The sequence below is a fragment of the Papaver somniferum genome, chromosome 3 (genome assembly GCF_003573695.1).
Source record: "Papaver somniferum cultivar HN1 chromosome 3, ASM357369v1, whole genome shotgun sequence".
NCBI classification, from domain to species: domain Eukaryota; kingdom Viridiplantae; phylum Streptophyta; class Magnoliopsida; order Ranunculales; family Papaveraceae; genus Papaver; species Papaver somniferum.
This window is the reverse complement of record NC_039360.1, coordinates 117,544,869-117,553,623: the sequence shown is the minus strand read 5'-3', so window position 1 is coordinate 117,553,623 and position 8,755 is coordinate 117,544,869. Positions and strand designations below refer to the sequence as shown.

Sequence of the window (8,755 nt, the reverse complement as noted above, 5' to 3'; positions counted from 1 at the left end):
TAGCACAGATTTGAATACCTTGATTGTTAATTTTCGTAAACTATGCATTATATTGAAAATCTCTTTTACAAAGGATGAGGGTATTGTATGAGATTTCTTTTTCTTCTTCTGCAAACAACGTTTAACAGAGGAATGCTTTTTCTGTTTCATGGTGCCACATGTTTTAAGGTGAACCTGATTATCATGTAAGGAAATCACATGAATGGATAAATTCTTGTGATTTTCTGAATTTTCCTTGTCGTCACGGTGACTCAAAGATGAGGTATAATCAGGAGGAATTTGCTGACAATTCATAGTCGAAAAGGTTCGATATGTTTTGTACGAATCACGATTGATCAACTACAATTTTAAATTAGTCAGTTGGCATTCCAGACTTTTAATCCCTTTTAAGACTTCCTTTACAGGATGAAGAATTTCAGAGGAAGTAAGATTGTTTATCATGGAACACTCAGAATTGTTGGGAGGACAAGTGTGATTATCAGCAAAAAGATTAAGAGAACCATCATAGATATCATCCTCAAAACAATAGTGAAGAGTGGCCATCCATGATTTAGTTATCTCACTCGTCTCCGTATCAGGACATTTAGAAGTAGAGTAAATACTCCTATAACACTTGAAACTGGAATTGTTATCATAGTTTTTCTGAACCTTATTGATTGACTGAGCTTTCTTTTGAGACTTCCTTTTTCTCTGTCTAAGAGATTTCTTAAGTTGTTGTATAAACAATGACAAAGTCGAACTAAAGCATCATCACTTTTATCAGTCAATTTAGAACGTCGAGACTTACGGTCAGATGCAGCAACATGATTGCTAAAATGATGATTTTTCTCTCTTTGTTCAAGTTCAAGATCGAAAATTTTCAACTTTCCAGCAAGAGTATTTCTGGATAGTATATCAAGGTTATTTCCCTCAACGATGGCATGCTTCTTAGAATCTATCTAGATGGCAGCGATCTGAGCATTTTCATCACAATGTCCTTTTCAGGAATAGTCTTACCCAATGCAAAGGATGCATTAAAAATTTCAGACACTTTGTGATTAAACTCATCAAATGTTTCTTCATCTTCCAGACGAAGGTTTTCCCAATCAGAATTTAGGTTTTGAAGCCTAACTTCCTTTTCACTGGCATTACCTTCAAAAACGGGTTTCTAAGATATCCCAATCTTCTCGCGACTTAGTGAAATTTGACACATGGTGCTGAAGATTTGGGGTAATGGCATGTATAATGGAATTCAATCCGTCGGAGTTTTTCTTTGCAGCATTTATCTCGGCAGGGGTGTATTCACCAATAGGTTTGGGAACGTTCACATCTCCAACTGCCAAAACGGGAGGATTATAGCCATTAACAACATATACCCATGATTGAAAATCACGCGCTTGAAGAAAAGCTCGCATAGCAATTTTCTATCATAAGTAATTAGAGCCATCGAAGACTGGTGGTACGTTAATAGAGATAACACCTCTGTCCATAGAGTCAGATCGCTACAAACACAGACTTGTAAGGTCTTAAACATGTTTGCCTGCTCTGATACCAATTGAAAAAGTGGGGGTACAACAACCACACCCAACAATTCGATTAGCAATCTGTATGGACAAACTCCAATATACTTTCTAGAGAATCAACTAGACAGTCAGACTCAATCTAGATAAAAGTATATCAAAGAGTTTATATCTCAATCTCTCGATTTGATCTTTACTCAAGCAAATAGAAATCTGCGAGGCTTTATCAAAGAGAGATAACTTGGATGGTACCAAAGACCAATATCCAAGTGTCAATCAATTTAAATCAACAACCAAAAGGTCGGATATTCTAACTGATTGAACAATGTACAACCTGTGATATTTCAATTATATAAACAAATATAATACAGAATAAAAATAACACAGACACCAGAATTTTGTTAACGAGGAAACCGCAAATGCAGAAAAACCCCGGGACCTAGTCCAGATTGAACACACACTGTATTAAGCCGCTACAGACACTAGCCTACTCGAAATTAACTTCGGTCTGGACTTTAGTTGAACCCCAATCAATCTCACACTGATCCAAGGTACAGTCATGCTCCTACGCCTTTGATCCCAGCAGGATGCTACGTACTTGATTCCCTTAGCTGATCTCACCCACAACTAAGAGTTGCTACGACCCAAAGTCGAAGACTTTAATAAACAAATCTGTATCACACAGAAAAGTCTATGATAATAGATAAATCCGTTTCCCACGAATATACCTACGAGTTTTGTTCCGTCTTTTGATAAATCAAGGTGAACTGGAACCAATCAATAAACCGGTCTTATATTCCCGAAGAACATCCTAGTATTATTGATCACCTCACAATAATCTTAATCGACGCAACGAAAAAAATATTGTGGAATCACAAACGATGAGACGAAATGTTTGTGATTACTTTTCTATCTTGCCTATCGGAGATATAAAATCTCAAGCCAATTATTACAGTTGTACTTGTAACGATAGAAGATGCAAGATCAGATCACACAACTACAAGAAAAGTAGTATCAGTCTGGCTTCCCAATCCCAATGAAGTCTTTAAGTTGTTAACCTAGTTTAGAAGAAGAAACCAAAGGTTAAAGGAGAATCGACTCTAGATATGCAACTAGTATCACACGTAAGGGTGGGGATTAGGTTTCCTAGTTACTAGAGTTCTCCCTTATATAGTTTTCAAATCAGGGTTTGCAATCAATGTTATCTTGATAACAAAGCATTCAATATTCACCGTTAGATGAAACCCTGATTAGATTCAAGCTAATATTTCTCAACCGTTGGATCAAAAACTTAGCTTGTTACACACAAATGAAATGTCCAATTTTGGGTTTACGAACCGTTCCCAAACATTAACATTTGTAGGTTCAACAATAGTTAACCAAATGGTTAGCCATATGATTAATTTCATATCAACCATATTCTTATTCACCATAACTAGTTCAAATGACTCAAATGAACTAGTTAGAGAGTTGTTAAATTTCTTAGATCTTATGTAACTATACAAGATACAATTGAAGCAAAAACGGTTTGATTCACTCGAATCGGTTCATGAACTTTATAGCCACGGTTTGCAAAAGCATTCCTTAGTTTAAATAAACATGAGTTCAAGAACAACCGATTTTAGATATAACCTGCTCAAGTTCGCGGAGTGGGTTCGCAGACTTAAGCTCATGGAAGGCGTTCACAAACTCCAGCAGAAATTCTCAGGTCGAGAACTTACGCCAGTTCGCGGACTTGGCTCACGCCACTTCTATTTCTCTTGATCACCAAAGTTCGCAAACTTTGGTTCAAGGAATAAGGACTTATACATATATGTGTTTCCACACAATGCTTGTATCCTACCAATGGTTATGTAATCTAAACTCTCATTTCCATCATTGAAACATTCTCAGAGGACGGATATAGCCGTTATTCACAGACCATTTTTCGTCAGAGCAATTTTCAAAGTGATTGAAACATAACATGACTTTCGTCACTAGGTAAAGATGAATTCGGCTAAAGCGAAAGCTTACCAACACATATTTCGAGAAATAGATAGGCGAGATAAACTCGGCTCGAAATAGCAAATGTGCATAATGAAAGTCTATATATCAAAACGAGTTTTGTCTCAAGAGTAGGAGATAGAATAGATAGACTTTTGAGTGACAGATAAGTTCAAGTCTCTACATACCTTTTAGTAGATGAAGATCCACATGTTCCTTGAGTAGTCCTTCGTCTTGTATGATGATTGCCATGGAGTTCTCGAGCTCAACTACATTTTCTATCCTAGTCTGAGACCTTTAGCTGTGTAGGCTAGAAATCAAGACTTATAGTTTTAATCACTAACATTGACAAACATGCTTGAGATAGCAACGCATGCGAGTTCAACCGAGCAATGCTCTAACACCAACAAACACCAAACAATGCATCCAATTATTTCCAATTTCTTTGGTTAAAAGTTAAATATTTGTTATCTACTCACTCGATTGGCATTTATTTCTTATTTCCTCCAGTACTCGTCTTTTTTGTTCTTGTTCGTGGTTATATATTTTTCTTCTCCTTCTTTTCCAAATGATAGAGTAGTGTAGGAGGTTGATCGATTCATTAACCTGCTCACCATATCACATTTTCACTCACCACCGTTTGCTCTCTTGTTCTCCGCATCAAATCTATGGTTTTCAATTACTATTCTTGTTTGTTGATAATCTTGATGATCAAGAAATGTCCATTTAATGGAAATTCATATTTCTTAGTGAGTTCTAGTTGTATACAATCCGTTAATTTTTGTTTAATTATGAATTTACTCGTTTTCATATCCTATTTTGGTCGATAGCTAGTCTTTATTTGAACTTAGAAACTAAATATAAGTGATTGAGAGGATTCATGTGAACTTGTATATGATGCTTGATTTCTTTAATGAAATTCTGTTGCTTTTTGTAGGTTCACACGTTATGCATTGCCATGATTTGGTTTGTTTCTATATTGGTAGTGTAGTATTGGTAGTAGTATTGATAGATTGTCATCGTCATTAAGATCTTAGTTCTTGTTCATTTATGTTAGCAATTTGAAAGTTAACCTGGTTCTGCTTTGAATATTTGTTTCGCCTGTATCTTGTCGTTTGAGGGTAATTTAGTTGTAATTACGGAAAATGGTTCATTTGTCCAAATATTTTTAAATCACGGTTCAAATGGACGAGTAAAAAATAGTTTGGGTGAAATGGCCAAAAAAGCAAATAATAAGGATGAAACTGGATACATCCTGTGTAAATTAAAAATAAGAAAAAATATTTGAAAATGGACACGATGAAACTGGTCATGAGATTTTCCTTAAAGAATTTCCTTATGCAAATGGTGTTTGGAATTTCAACTCAATATGTTTATACAGTTCTGTATGAAATTATTCTTTTGTTGTTTACTAATGAATTTTCTTGGCAGTTTTGTCGAAGTTTGTATAAATTTCAAACATACCCAACCCACCTGTAGAAAAATTTGGGAATTTAAGCGTAAGAAGAGTGAAATATTCTGAGGAAACTGATTTAGCAAGAATTGGAAGCAGAGAAGGCGTTGAAACACCACATACATCCCATGATTCCAGATAATCTGATTTCTCAAATTTTAAAGATGAACCTACTCACTTCTTCCAACTTTATCTTCTTGCAACTAATCTCTCAAGTTATACCAAGAAATCTGAATTGGATGTTGTTTCATTGCCTCTCTATTTGTCCAGAATTGATGAGCACTCTCGAATTGATGACTTAGGAAATCCGAGTTCTGGTAGTGGTACAACAGTTCCCAATGTTCTTGATAACTCTAAAGGTCACCAATTTCACGAGCTAATTTTCTCGGCGGTTAATGAAGCGTGGGAGCAGCTTAGAAAATTTGAGATCAACTATCACGAAAAATATGTTGGGACTATTGCTGCAACTACTACGAAGAAAAATTCAGAAGATAATAAAAACTACGATCAGGTAAGTTTTTTCCTCGAATTATGAAATTTGATTGCATGCAACAAATGAGAACCTGAATAGATGGGGGACACATGACCCCACGCCATATTTGAAAATGGACACGATGAAACTGGTCATGAGATTTTCCTTAAAGAATTTCCTTATGCAAATGGTGTTTGGAATTTCAACTCAATATGTTTATACAGTTCTGTATGAAATTATTCTTTTGTTGTTTACTAATGAATTTTCTTGGCAGTTTTGTCGAAGTTTGTATAAATTTCAAACATGCCCAACCCACCTGTAGAAAAATTTGGGAATTTAAGCGTAAGAAGAGTGAAATATTCTGAGGAAACTGATTTAGCAAGAATTGGAAGCAGAGAAGGCGTTGAAACACCACATACATCCCATGATTCCAGATAATCTGATTTCTCAAATTTTAAAGATGAACCTACTCACTTCTTCCAACTTTATCTTCTTGCAACTAATCTCTCAAGTTATACCAAGAAATCTGAATTGGATGTTGTTTCATTGCCTCTCTATTTGTCCAGAATTGATGAGCACTCTCGAATTGATGACTTAGGAAATCCGAGTTCTGGTAGTGGTACAACAGTTCCCAATGTTCTTGATAACTCTAAAGGTCACCAATTTCACGAGCTAATTTTCTCGGCGGTTAATGAAGCGTGGGAGCAGCTTAGAAAATTTGAGATCAACTATCACGAAAAATATGTTGGGACTATTGCTGCAACTACTACGAAGAAAAATTCAGAAGATAATAAAAACTACGATCAGGTAAGTTTTTTCCTCGAATTATGAAATTTGATTGCATGCAACAAATGAGAACCTGAATAGATGGGGGACACATGACCCCACGCCATATTCATAGTCTAATTGTTTCAATATGATGTTCATGTATGTGTATATACAGGCGCTGCTTATAAGTCGATTAAAAAGAGTTTATGTTGTTTCTGTCAAATTTTATGAGAAACATAGATAATTAGATAGCTCATGTTGTTGACTTTGATTCTTGAAATGGTTTTTTCTGAATTCCATGCATACTGTTGCTTATTTAAATTGTTTCATTTGGGACAGGTTTTTGTCAGAAACTTCGTTCCAAGTGACTTGGCATTTTGATGAACGGAGAGCCTGGAATAGTGAAGAATTTTATTTTGGAAAATTTTCGACTTCGGTCATGTGAGATAATGACGCCAGAAGATTTCAAGCTCAGTTCAGGAGTAGTGCCAGTGATTTCATAGTACTCCGTGAAACTGAAACTTTATTTGCAGATTTTGGTTAAACTACAATAGGAAGAGTTGCTCCTGTAGACTCTGGATTTTGGTGGTTATACTGCTTCATGCTTACACAAAGTCTACAAAACATGTGTCAAAAAAACAAACTACAAAAGACTTATCCTTGTCTGAAAATCCAGAGTGCCGAAAGGGTCTGCATCTCATTTTGACTTTATGCCTTTTAGAAGGGTTTGATACATTTCCAACTTTGCTTACATCTGATGGATCTTCTATGATTGATCGCAAAGCGGTGGGTGCTTTTCTCCTTCTGTATGTCCTATTATTATGAGCTATACAAATATGGTTAGTTTTCCTTATCAATATTTAGGAGACATGCATATAGGTAGTATGTTTGAATTTCTTTTGAAGACTATGCTAGTTGGTTTGTTGCTTTGATTTGGTTATCCATGCGCTATATGGTTTTTGCATTATTAAAATTGTAAGGCTTCGGAAACAATATGCTTAGACGGTCTAGTTGTTTTAATCCTTTGTCCCTAAATATATGCTTTTGAGGGCGTTTATGGCTATCATATTGAAATTCAAGCACTTTTTTCATGACTATGAGATTATCTTTGGGATTACTCAAGAAAGACGATAAGGGAAAGGAGTACAAAGAACAAATAGCTAAAAGACTCCATGCATTGAGTCATCACATGAAAAATTATTTTTGGCTTGACATGGAGTAACTTAATGTCATTTATCGCCATAAAAGCGGCAGTCAAAAAATTCAAGTTGGTTACATCATTGGTAATGTCAGTCCTGCAAGAATTGACTTCCGTTGGTTTTGCTCGGGTTACTGTATTACGATTTTATCATCTTTGGATACCCTTGCTCAATCTGATGTCATTATGGATCTTATCGAGGTATGTTGGGGAGAATTAGTTGGGGAAATGCCAATTAAGATTTGTTATCCAACTATAGAAGGTCATAAATGGAGCATTGTAACCGGTTCTAATACTAAAAATACTAGATGGAGTTATTACCACAATGGAGGATCCTAGCCAAGTAAGCATTTATTTACTTATTGTAGGTATAAAAGTTCTCATATATCATATTGCACAGTTATTGAACTTTTCTCATTACTATACTATGAGGAGGCCATACTGTTGCACTGTGATAAATTACTATGAAGATTACTTGTTCAATGTCTAGTGAGTCCATAGTATGTTACATGTGCGTATGATTTTTCAAAAATGTTTTAGATGTAATACATAACTTATTATCTTCATTATGTTTGTCTAAGATTTTGCATTTGCCTTGTGGGATGTTTGTTACAGTGTTTCAACTCATTGTTAATGGTGTGCGTGTGTGGATTTCCCAGTGCTTTTGTGGATCCTCATAGCTGCATATATCAGGTGTGGGCGGCAAACTATGGCAAAGCGTGCAATTGACCTTGTGGAGACCCGCTTGTCAAAAGATAGCTGGCCAGAATATTATGATGGGAAGCTTGGAAGGTATATGGGAAAGCAAGCTCGCAAAAATCAGACATGGTCAGTAGCTGGGTACTTGGTGGCAAATTTGATGATTGAAAACCCGTAAAGAAGGTGCCTTGGCTTATATCTATTGAAGAAGACGATGACATGAAGCCATTTCCCAAAACAAGAGCTACTTCGGAGACCTAGTCCTTGTATTCAATAAATATTTTTTTTACTAGATTTTCCGCTTTTCGATTTCTGGAAGTCGAAAATTCAGAAATCAGTTTGGCAATAATTTTACAGAATGATTTTTAGAAGCAGAAAAGTCAATTTTTTGGGAAGCAAGATAGTTTTTTTTCTGACTTCTGCATCTGGAAAAGCAGATTTCAGAAGTATATCTGTATCCAAACGCACTATAAGCCATTTTCCAAGTTTGGGATACTGAGCAAAGGATATTTTGTACACGAAAACCAAACATCATTCTTGAAAGCTAGTGTTTATTGAGCTGAAAAAAGATGCTTCCGTGAGAAAACCCGGAGTTACGTATTGCATTGAGTTGAACAAATGACGAGGACCCAAGATCTTCACTCAGTTGTCATCTACGTTTACATAATGTTGTAGGTCATTTC

At 35.7% G+C, this 8,755-nt stretch overlaps 1 pseudogene; it reads left to right on the top strand.

Moving 5' to 3' along the window:
- The first annotated feature begins 4,826 nt into the window (after window positions 1-4,826).
- LOC113359890 lies at window positions 4,827-8,250 on the top strand (annotated as a pseudogene).
- Window positions 8,251-8,755: the final 505 nt, after the last annotated feature.